A 12,563-nucleotide genomic window follows, 5' to 3' on the forward strand; every position below is an offset into this window, starting at 1 on the left:
TCTCTGTGCTTTTTTAACTTGGGTGGTGATGTGTGATGACCAAGGTATATGGAGCCAGATCAATGCCAAAAAGTTTGTTAATTTGAAAAAACTTTGATTGATTTTTTCAAATTTAACACTGAAAGTTCAAGTTTTGATCTTGAATTGTAAAAAAAAATGACAGTATTTTCAAATTTGGAATAAATGTACAAAAATATTGATTTCAGTTTAAATATAATTTTGATTTAATTCTGATATTCTTTCAAATAAATAATTTATTTTCAACTTTCACTTTTACATATTTTCATATTTGAGGTCTTATTTTTTTTTCAGTCGCAGATTTTGTTTTCAGATTCAGATCTCTTTTTTCCACTGTCAATTTAATTTTTTTGTTTGTTTCAGATTTATTATTTTTTTCATTTTGTCCCCGATTTGCCATGGGGGGCGTCAACAGCATGACAAAGAAGGTTTTGGGCCCTCCCCAAATTATGCTGCCTTCAGGAAAGGTGGCTACTTTGATAAATATGACTCAACACACACTGTATTCACGTGGTTTGCTGGGATAACGTGATGCTCAGGACAAAGTTATGTTTAACAAGCTGTTTTAGACCACTCTTGGCAACTATCAATGTATGAAGAGCAGTAAAACATGCCAGATTCTGATATTTCCCAGTTCCTCTTAAGACTGTGAATGTATCGCAGATTATGATGGCGTCCTCCTCACCTGGACAACCTGCCGTCGAGGGCGAGCTGGTAAATTTGGAAAATTATCTTTACCATAATAAAGCTGGGTAATTTTGGAAACATGGGGACGTACAGAAAGACTTCTTTATGTCGGGAGTTTGTCAAAGCTGTAAACTAAGCATAAAGTCAGCATTAACTAGCTTTATGCTGTTAACTGCTGTTAATGAATGTTACAGTCCTGTCAGTGTGTAGCTCAAACTTTAGTCTTTAGCTGTCTTTATTAACCGGTGTGTTTTAGTCAGTTATGCCGCAGCACAGCACTGCACTGAAGCGCTTCTTAATGTGTTCACACTGAATCTCAATACATGTATGTTATAATTTAAATAAACGTTTGTTTATTGTAGGAGCGACTGAAAATTGACTTTTTTCAGAGGCTGCTGACTGCAGTGCTGTACTGCTACATAACTGACTAAAACACACCAGTAAACAAAGACCACTAAAGACTAGAGTACAGTGTATAGAAAGTGTGCTGAGTCATATTTATCAAAGTAACCACCTTTCCTGAAGGCAACATAAGGGCCTCAAGCCTTCTTTGTCATGCTGTCACTCAGTGAAAAAAAAATCTGAAACACACACACACAAAAGTTTGAATTGATTTGAATCTGAAAAGAAAGTCTGAAAGACCTCATTTATGAAAATTCGTAAAAGTGATAATTGAAAAAAAAAAATTTCAAAAGAATATCAGAAGTAAATCAAAATTATATTTAAACTGAAATTAATCTTTTTGTACACTTATTTATATTTGAAAACTGGAAACTTTTTTTCAAATGAACAAAAATTTTGGCATTGATCCGTTGATCTGGCGCTCTAAAGATTCTCAGTTTCTCAGTGACAGTAATTACAAGGAACCTGTAGCTCTTCACCTGCTCCGCCTCAGCCCCACTGATGTAGACGGGGTGTGTGTCTTTGCCTCCTTCTTTCTAAAATCAACAATCAGCTCCTTGGTTTTACTGTTTTCATGCTTAGGCAGAACCATATGGGCAAGACCATAGATTTGTTTATTATTATTATTTCTTTATATACACTTTATATGCAGAACCCACCGATAGCCTAGATATTTTATTTGTTGATTTTTGTTTCCAAAAGTCTATCATGAATCACTTTATCAACAATGTGCTAATAGACAAAACAAGCAAGCCAAGAAGAAAAATACTCTGGGTTTTTGGTGCTGCTGTCGCTACATTTTTATCTGTGGCTTTTTTTAAATTATTTTTTTTAAAGCAGTGGACCTTCAACAACATAAGAAAGCATACATTTTTTTATGTAGTAGTGGCCTAGATTTCCCAACAGATAGTAACTGTACAATAACATATATTAAAAGGTCATCCTAATACTTGGACATCTAAGGAAATGAGTATAATAAAATATTGTTCTGTTTTGGGTGAGAAGCCTGTCTATGTGGAAATTACTTTACCATGAAATAATCAACAAAATCTTTTTTTTTAAACCAGTCACTAAATTGATCACCAGGTGGCACTGTCCTACCAAATATCATTAAAACTCAGTGTCAATATCACCAGTGAAGCAATTTATTGTTCTCTCAATAAGGACAGTTAGAGATAATGCTCATTCATGCATATTCAGTGTTCATATCAGAGTGTCACAGGCTCTTTTGTCTACCTCCTCCGTGGCTCAGCTCAGTGTAGCCTACACACATTCCTAACTTGTCATTACAGCGTGTTCTTGAATTGACTGATAACTTAAAAATCTGTCTGGACGATAAAAACCGTGCTAAGAAGTCAAACACTCTACTTATAAAAGGAAACACCCACAAAAATATACATGTTTTATCAAGTCATTTGCCTCCTCGTTTATTTTAAATAAAAGTGATTTATTATTGTGTAAAGTGTAACCACAATGATGTAGTACACTTATCAGTGATCATAGAAATAAGTAAAATTTTCTGTTATGGCATAATTTAAGTACAGTCAAACTATTCTATTTTTTTCTTTTTTTTCTTTTTTTTTTTGTTTGTTTTGTGTGTTTTATTTTTGGTTTTTTTTTGGTTTTGTTTCTAATTATAAGAATGAATTGATGAATTCTTCATTTTTGCAAGAAAAGCCATTAAGAATTTAAAGCTGTTAAAAAGTTAAAAAGATGTGCTTTCAAATACTGAAGACATAACAAGACAAGAGAGATGATGCACACACACACACACACACACACACACACACACACACACACACACACACACACACACACAATTTTGTATCTATTCACAAATGATACATTATTATTTTGCGGGCTATGTTTTAACAAGTGTTTGCTGCTTTAGTTCAGCTTAAAAATGGATTCAAAGTCTGGCAGTATTGCAATAAAGCAGATAAAAATATTACCTTCTTGCTGCAGTGCTTTTAGTCCCCAAAAGTGCCTGAACAGTGGAGATACTGCTCACCAGGTTGTGTAGCTTTTGGCTGCATTGTGCTCTTGATGCTTTAGTAATGAGTCAATCACTGACACATAAAACTGTAACGCGTTATCAGAGTGCTTCATCATCACATTCAGCACTGACTAAACACAAAGTAATGTCCATCAGCAAAAGTTGTTGTGGAGAAAAGCTGAGGATGAGTAATCCTGACAGCAAGAGTTTGGCTGAATTAGATTCTGCTGCCATAGCAGATTTTTTCAGATTAATACCAAGATGTTCATATATTTTTATTTGTATTTTTTCTATTTTAAAGGGATGCCACCGAAGACATGAAAAGTGTGTTTTATAAAAAAAAAATGCTGATTGATTCTTTTTTTCTTCGGACTTTAAGCATAAAAAATGCCCCTCACTTTCATGACAACCAGACAAATATTAGTGAAATTCTCTGTACAGCCTTATTTTAACAAATATTAATTAAAATTTACCTCCCAAAAAAATCTACATACTTATATTAATAGTTGTTAGCATGAGCTACTGAGAACTTGTTTTAAGATGTACTCTTATAACTTGTGATGCAGAAATTAACAAATTGATACATAGTGTTGTCGACAGTTGTACGATCACAGTGGTGTTCATCCTGATGGAATAAACCCTAAGTAAAAGTATGTTTTTTTGTGCAGCCTTACTTGTTCTGATATGTAATCCACAGTTGCAGGATAATTCTGTATATATATATATATATATATATATATATATATATATATATATTTAAAATTTAGAAATACTTCATTGATCCTCAGGGGGAAATTGGAGGGAAATTGTGCAGGAGAAATTGTAGAATATCATCACCAAGTCCTACCAACCTCATTTGTTCCCATTGCGGATATAAAAAAAGAGGGGCTTTAAAATATCTTTAAAAAAGTTAAATTATTTTCTAAAGCGACTGAGTACTGTAGTTTTTAGCAAACATTTCCCAAATAGGATTAAAACATGCACTAATTAGGGACTACTTGGTGTATTTGGTGTGCTAGTGAGTGTTTAGAGCAGCAGGACGCTATATGTCCGTAGAACCTGCTGTGTGTGTGTGTGTGTGTGTGTGTGTGTGTGTGTGTGTGTGTGTGTGTGTGTGTGTGTGTGTGTGTTAATGGATTTAAAGGAACACATCAGTCAGCGCCACAGTGTGACGCATTGATGTGCTTTTAATAGGCTTAGTTTCTGGACAACAATGGATTACAGGGAAGACGTGCATGTCACTGCATTGATGGTTATTGTTTTCTAATGAAATTTGTTGACTTTTTTAAACTTTTATTTAAACAGGGGATGCCGTTGAGAGCAAGCTCTCTTTTACAAGGATGCTGTGATTACATTACATATAAAAACAACAAAAGCGCTCCACAGTAAACACTGACAAGACATGAGAAATGTAGCTGATACTAAAGTGCACATTACAGGCAAACACACACTGCATACATCAACAAATAGCTCAAAACATCAACATCTGAGACAGCATCACTCAAAAAAACATGTGCATTTGCCCAAAAATCTCTTACAGCATTCATTGTGCCCTATGCCAGTCAAGAGAGATTTAAATTCATTGGAAATTGTGTGCTTAGCACAATACGGGAAATAGACTTATTCTTTCAAGACAAAAAAAAATAAATGCATGAAGAAGATTCTCAAGCAGTTGACCTAGACTTTTGTTAGGGATAGAAACTTCAGAATAAAGCTATTTTTCACATTTTACACCATCATGGAGGGATTACGAGATCACATGACACCATCACTCTCTGCCTTCCTCGGCACATATACACAGGTACTCTGTGTAGTCACAAGCCCCCAACATGCCACCTCTATCCACAAACCCAAAAAGCAGCCGCTGCCGCCACACAATCCCAGAGATCATTAATAAAACCTCATGTGCCACGCACAAACTCTCCTCTAGGATCTTGTTTCCCCTCTCCCCCCCAGCCTCCCCCCTTCCTCCTCCACAGGGCCCCGACTCCCCCACTAATCTGCAGTAGGATTTAGATATTAGGCGGACAGATGGAGGTGTGGCTCATTCAGTAATGAGGTGAGCAGTGGCAGCGAGTCCGGAGGCCCAGACACTGGCAAAACGATGTGCGGATTGAGCTGTAAGAGGCCCCTACATAACCAGATGTACACAGCTGTCACACTGCTGACAGAAAGTAATCCTGCGACCCCAGCCCGCTGCCAAAGACAGAGAGAGAGAGAGGATTACAATCTCTCCTGTGGAGGGTTAAATGACTGCCAGATTTAAAAAGAAAAGTTAAATCTATCTATCTATCTATCTATCTATCTATCTATCTATCTATCTATCTATCTATCTATCTATCTATCTATCCATCTTTGCAGGAGGGGGAGCGTGAACCCTCAGTGTAACTCTAAGTGATCTTAAAGTGGCACTTAGCTTCAGCTCTCAGGTATGAAATGTGAAATGCTCGCTGTTGAATTGGAATTTCCGTTCACCTCCTGAACTGAGATTGAGTTGACCCTGAAACAGACGGCACACAGTGGATCCACATGGACAGGGCTGCTGTTGCACACACACACACACACACACACACACACACACACACACTGCAAAAAAGAGACTAACTTTATACCCTGAGTCTTCAACAGGGAGTTCATGACCCCTAGGGGGTCCTCAGAGTTACTGCGGGGGAAGCCAAATTATAGTTTGATAATTTCATTTGTTTTAAATTAAAATGTTTTTTTTAAAAAAACACATAGACATGAACCCAACCCATTATTAGTGAAGATAAATTCATAAAACTCTTTTAATTTACAGAACAAAACGTTATTTATACTGTCATTATAACTGTTACCCATGACTCCTTGTGCAATATTGTGAGCTAACTAATGCTGAAGCACTGCTGCAACTTTAAAAAGAAAGAAAGAAAAGGAGCTAATGAGGCTGATGCACCTCGCCATGCTCCAGTTGCTGCTGACTTAGCAGCTACAGGAAAGGACAAATGAGAGAAGACCAAAAAATATAATATAATATTAAGTGCAACTTAATTTCATACAGTAGGGGGTCGCTACTTTCATCTCTTCTTAAGCTAAGATGTCCTTTGCCTTAATGTTTTATTCAGGTAGAATTTTTTTTTTTTTTTTTTAATAAAGTTCGCAAGTAGCAGACATAATTTCAGGGCCAGTTTTTCGTTGCACTTTCATGGGTTTTTCAGCATCTTCAAAACAGGACTGAATAAGCAAAGCAAATATAGTATGAAAAAATATATATCTTTAATGATTTGACTGGTAAATGATGGTAGTTTGCACTAGAACATTTGTAATGACTTCCTTACAACAACAAAACAAAACAAAACAAAAAAAAAATCACAACATTTTCATAACTGAAGAATTTTTGTGACTACATATCAGTGTGTATCCTACTTTAACTGGAAACAGAGAAAGAAACAAAATATGATCCATTTACTCAACTGGGCCAACTTTTGGCGTGCTAAAGCAAGATGATAGAACCCCTCAAAAGCATAGATATATTTACTATAAACTGTACAATTACATCTAAGGCCATATTGACAAAAAACTCAGTATAAAAATCATTACTAATATTGTGGTAATTAACGACTCGTATTATGTTTATGAGCAAACGATTTAAATCTGTTATATAAACTCTTAAAAAATGCAAACCATCTCTATGATGGTGTTTTGGAAAAAAAAAAAAATAAAGCCGATACCAACCAAACTATAGCTAAAAAAATTATAGACGTATTCTACATTTACTATAATAACTATCAAACTATTAAAAACTGTTCAATCAAAAGAATATTTTCTTATTTTTTTTGGTATTTATTTAAAATGACGACGCACTGATGAATGCTGGGTATTTGTCCAGTGTCAGGACGATACGCTTCCGGTTAGTTGAAGCGCGCAATCTGTCAACACTGATAACCGGAAACACCGAGGCAAACCCCGGGAGCAGTCAGGCCGTTCAAACACAGAAGTCGTCGCAAGAAAAAACATGAGAGAAAAGAACAGGAGAAGAAGGCTGAAAAGTTCCCTAAATTGGATTTTTTAATTTTTATTTTTTACAAACAGTCGCCAGCTCACGGACAAGCTCCTCGCTGCTGCCCTGTGTGAGTCAGCAGACATGTCGCAGGTAAGCTAACGTTAGCAATAAGCTAGATAATGTTGGTCTAAATTATCGTAACGTTTGGCGGTTGTTTCAGATGTAGGTATTATGTAGGCTAAGTTGGAGGCCGCTAATAAATTAGTATCTCTACCGTGTGGATAGTTAGCCCGAGAATTATTATGGAAAGCTAGCTAATAGCCTATTAGATGCTAGCTGTTCCTAGCATTAGTTAACTGTTATATTTACATGTTTTCGGTTGCAGGTCTAACCAGTCAGAGACAGAGGCTTTCAAATAGGTGAGTACAAGTGGCTTTTTAAGGGGATTTTGGGTATCTGTTGGGCCGCCGAGCCCATGTCTTAAATGTTGTTATTATTTGGGAGTCAGGTCACTGCCAGCATCTGTGTCCTGTGTGTATTTTTGTGCATGTCGCTGTAGCTGCTAGTTTTCGGACATTGTGTGTTTTGTTGATAGCTATTGTAGCTCTCTTCTCTCTTATTTACTGCAATCTCTTGCCTGAGGAGTGCAGTTGGCCTGATGTTGTTGTACTAAAAATGCTTGAAAAAGTCCACGGTCATTTCAGCAGATAGTGATTCTTTTCTCTGCTGTCATTGAATTGTTGTCATGTTTGTAAACTTGTAAACTTGGGATCACTTTTTTTGTTTACCTATATATTCTGCAAATAGAGCAATTGATTTAGCATATTCCCACAGTAAAATCCAACACATGGTTGGTACTCTATATTCCGTAATTGTGTGTGCATTTCTATGTGTGTGTGCGTGTGTACTTTCTAACTAACAAGCCCAAGGACCCGTCATTACTAACTTAGGCCACTGGAAAAGACCAAAAAATATTCAGAGATTATCTCAAGTACAACTCTATTTAATACAGTAGGAGGTCCCTACTTTCGTCTCTCTGTAAACTAAGGAGTCATTTGCCTAAATGTCATATTCAGATAGAAAATTTGTAGTTTTTTTTAAATTAATTTTGCAAGTAGGAGACATATTACCAAAGCCAGTTTATCATTGCACTTTCATGTGTTTATCAGTATCTTAGAAGCAGGGCTGAATGGAGAAGGAAGGAAAACATGCTTCAGTGATTTGACTCTTAAATGATGGTAGTTTGCACTGCAACATTTATTTTGACTTTCTTACAAAAAACATAACATTTTCAATTTTTTTTTGTAACTTCATATCAGTGTGTAGCCTGCTATAACTGAAAACAGGGAAATAAACTAAATAAATTAATTTCTTCAACTGGGCCTACTGTAGGACTGCTAAAGTAAAATGTTAGATACCTGTGTTTGGCTTCGGCCTACTTTCAGTCATTTGCTTCTGTTCTACTACATTTTAGAAGTTATATTGTACTGTTAGTGATTTTACTGATTAAAAATCTTCATACATAACACATCATCTTATAAAATATGATGCATTGTTATATTGGAAAAATGCCCATCACTCTAAGAGGTCATGAAAATAGCTCTAGCTCAACCAGCTGCAATATTAAAAATGCAACTTATATGTTAAAGTATCAATGATAACATTAGTAATCCAATCATTAAGTCCATTCTGCATATAACCAAATATTTAGTATAGTATGCTCTATGGAGTATAGTATATTTCATATTATATTTTTAATCTTGATACTGTACTCTAAACATTTTGCAGTTATTTCTTGTGTTTGTTAACAAAAGTAGCTTAAAGTTTGACTAGTCATTAAGTATTCTGAAATAAAAGAAGTATTGCATCTTTTACTTAAATAAAGAATTCGTCTTCCACCACTGCCTCTACGACAGTCAATAGGTTGAGTGTAAGAGTGTGTGTCAGTGTGACTGGGAGCAGCAGGAAGCTGAGAGGTGAAATTTGAGTGTAGAAGAAGGGCTGGATGTGGGTGGGGGGGTGTGGAGGAGATCATGGAAAGGGATGCAGGGGGTGTAAAGGGTGGTGGGCGGGTGAATGGCAGTAGTGGTGGTGTTAGTAGTGGGGCACTCTGGGAATGACTCGCTGCATATGTTTATTAAGTTTTCAGCATGGTGGACGGAGAATGGGTTCAGAGCAGGGTGAAATGGAAAGGTGTGTGTATGTGTGTGTGTGTGTGTGTGTGTGTGTGTGTGTGTGTGTGTGTGTGTGTGTGCACTGAGGAGATGATGGAACAAATAACTTCATCATAAACTTGTCATTGGGAATTTGGCACATTGTTTCCATCTCTGATATGAGAGATTTATGAAGGGATGGGAAAATATGTGTCTCTGTTGAGTGGTTTGCAGACAGAGTTCATTTCAGAGCTAAAAAGTGTTTCCATAATATTCTTTGTGTATAATATTATTATTCTTGATTTTATTTCATCTAGATTGGAGTGCAAAATCGTAATAATCACTGGCATCTTCTTATGATCTTGTTGAAACTAAATACTTGGAAAAAAAAGTACTGATAACCCTCATTTGCCATAGACCGGGGCAACACATTTGATGAAAGTGACAAAATAAATTACCATAATGAGTTATTACATCACATTTAAAAAAAAAAAAGGTTCTATATGGTCTATGCATAAACAGACATAGAATTATTTGTATGCCAAAAAGTCATTCACAGAAAATGACATTTTCATTTTCCCTCATTGGGACATTATGGGGGTCAATGAGGTCACAGAGAGTTCAAGCTCCATGTTAATCTGTCTGTCAGTTTTGTGTTTAATGTGAACTCAAATAAAATGAACTTTACTGTAGAAACTGACAAGTGACTTTTATGGTGTCTAATGCAGCTCATGAAATAATTTGAAGATTGTTGTAGTGTGTGTTTGAGAGAGAGAGAGAGAGAGAGAGAGAGATGTTGTGGCTTGAGAGAAAGATCTCAAGGCCAGTCTTATTTCTCCTCCTCCTCCTCTTCCAGCCGCTCTTTGAAGAGGAATGAGGATGGGAGGGAGGGCGCATAGAGGGCCAGAGGAGACCCAGTGATAGTAGAAGTGAGGGGGAGAAAGAGCGGAGGAGAGGAGAGAGGGAGGGAAGGGGGCAGAGGGCACAGTGACATTACCTCCAACAGCCTCCGCCACCTCCCTGTGAAACTGATTTAATAATTCAGAGACTGAGACGTTCAGATGAAAAGAGAGAGTGTGTGTGTTTACAACAATCATAGCTTTTTAAAAGTATGAATGTATTCATTTTATTTTGCAAAACAAGTCACACTTGTCACCCAAACCAAAAACGATTTTCCATTATCTATCGCTTCCCTCATTTACGTTTTTTTGTTTTACTGAAAATCTCATTATTGTGCACTTATTAATCATCAAATTGTAGTTTACATGAAGAACTAACAAAAATTTGCCATACAAAAATATTTTATTTTAAACTGCTGAACTTCTTTTAACAACAATAAATTCTGTAAAGTGATCCTTCCTGAAATGAAGTAAATAAGTTAGTAAATTATGTGACAGTATGAATTAAAAATGCACTGGAATAAGATGGATTTTTGGCATTTCCAACTGTTTGAAAGTGATAGTAAAGACACAGACAGAAAATGAGTGAAGAGAAAAAGATGGGCATGACATGCCCAAAAGGTCCCATGCTGAAACCAAACCGGGGACGGTGCGGTCATGTGGTATGTGTCTTAACCGCCATGTCAGCAGGACGTCTCAAATGGGATAATTTTAACCAGTTGACCAAATGTTTCTCTTGTTTAAAAAAAAAAAACAAAACAGGAGATTTGAAAGATTTCAGACTTTGACTTTACTGCCATTTGTGACAGAGAAAGAGAGAATAAAAGCAGAGCCAGGGATAGTGTAGACATGGTGTTTTTGTGTATTTACGTGTGTGTGGATGTGTGTGTGTGCAGCAGAGGGGGGCTGTGAGGAGGGTCAAAGTCAGGGAAGGCAGGAGGTATGAAGCAGAGTTCACCTGCACCTAGTGACCTTCACTGGCCTCCATCCATATGTTTATATTCACTGATTCATGCCTTCTAGAAAAGACTTCATAGAAATGCATGCACGCATGCACGCACACACATGCACACACACACACACACACACACACACACACACACACACACACACACACACATACACACACACACATGTTAAAGTCTATCAATTGGCATTTTTTTTTATTTTTTATGATTGGCCTTGAGTGGACAAGTAAAAGTAAAGATAAAGACACACCTTATATATTTATTCCATATTTTTCTTAAAAAAATAGAAACAAAAGAGATAGATATCGAAACAAAAAGATAAAATATGAGGGAAAAAGACATCATGTATAAGTCACCAGTTCATCATTTTGTCCTGAATAGGCGACATTTCTTTATCAGAAACAGTTGGTGTCCATGTGCATAAAGCATCCCCAATTTTTTTTAGAATATGTGGCCTTCAGTAACATATATCAGCTTTATCATGGCCAGGCAGCTTGAGAGGCTATCAGCCATGTTGTCCTTGTACGGGTTAGTGTACGTGCAGCAGTGTTAGACAGTGCAAGAAACACAAAACTGTTGTACAGGTTTTAAATAAACTCCCAGCTTCGAAAAACGTATTTGGAGGAGGAATTTCAAATTTGACAAAGAGCACCTATCCATGTATCGTTTTGTGCAATGAGACATTACTACAACAACTGCCACATTTTCAGATCTCTGTAATCACTTCACTGATTACACTGTTACCAGAGGCAACAGAAATGAGGGCAAAAGCTACAAAAATAAAACCCAAGTTGTTTTAAACTGTAGGAAATTCTTCACACGCAAATGCACTGTTACACACATAAACACATAAATATGCACACACTAACCTGACTTCAGCCTCACCCATAACCCCCTGCTAGCTTGAGCTGAAAGGCAAACCAACACCGACCCACACACACCTCCATCAGACCTCAGCGCTGCATTTGTTTCCAACTAAACCCCCGCCTGGCCGAGTTTACGGGGTTTACATGCAATGCGAGAAGCAGCACACACTCCTTCACACCCCCACACCCCCTTCACTCTCGCTTTGTTATTTTTATAATTCAAGATTGGGGTGGGTAAGAGATGGGGTGACAGGGGGAGCGTGGCACTGATAAGGTAGCTAATACCCAGCTTTTTAAAAGGTCAGAGGTCACCTTCGCTTGACTGGGTGGTGGTTGGGCTGTTTTTCGCATTTGAGGGGGCGGCCGAGGTTATGGGGAATGGGTGTTAGATGACGTGGGGTTGTTTTTTTTTATATTATTTAATTCTTAGCAATAACAAAAAAGAAAAAACTGCAGAAGGAAAAGCAGAATGTTTTTCCTCAGTGACGGTAAACGGAATCAGTGTCCTGTAGGAGCAGGAAATCCAGCGGGATCAGTCTTCTGATCTGCCCCGGCACTCCACTCAGACGAGACACACACACACACACACACACAC

The 12,563-nt window shown here is 37.1% G+C and overlaps 1 protein-coding gene across 1 annotated transcript in view; it reads left to right on the top strand.

Moving 5' to 3' along the window:
• Positions 1–7,112: 7,112 nt before the first annotated feature.
• pik3cb (phosphatidylinositol-4,5-bisphosphate 3-kinase, catalytic subunit beta) overlaps positions 7,113–12,563 on the top strand; it is a 150,672-nt gene continuing 145,221 nt past the window's right edge. The window contains exons 1-2 of the mRNA XM_042486215.2: positions 7,113–7,232; positions 7,468–7,501. The gene's annotated coding sequence lies outside the window, so the exon portion shown is untranslated. The remainder of the gene's footprint in view (positions 7,233–7,467; positions 7,502–12,563) is intronic.

Source organism: Plectropomus leopardus, chromosome 6 (genome assembly GCF_026936395.1).
Source record: "Plectropomus leopardus strain MGB_pleo_1.0 chromosome 6, ASM2693639v1, whole genome shotgun sequence".
In the NCBI taxonomy this organism is placed as follows: domain Eukaryota; kingdom Metazoa; phylum Chordata; class Actinopteri; order Perciformes; family Serranidae; genus Plectropomus; species Plectropomus leopardus.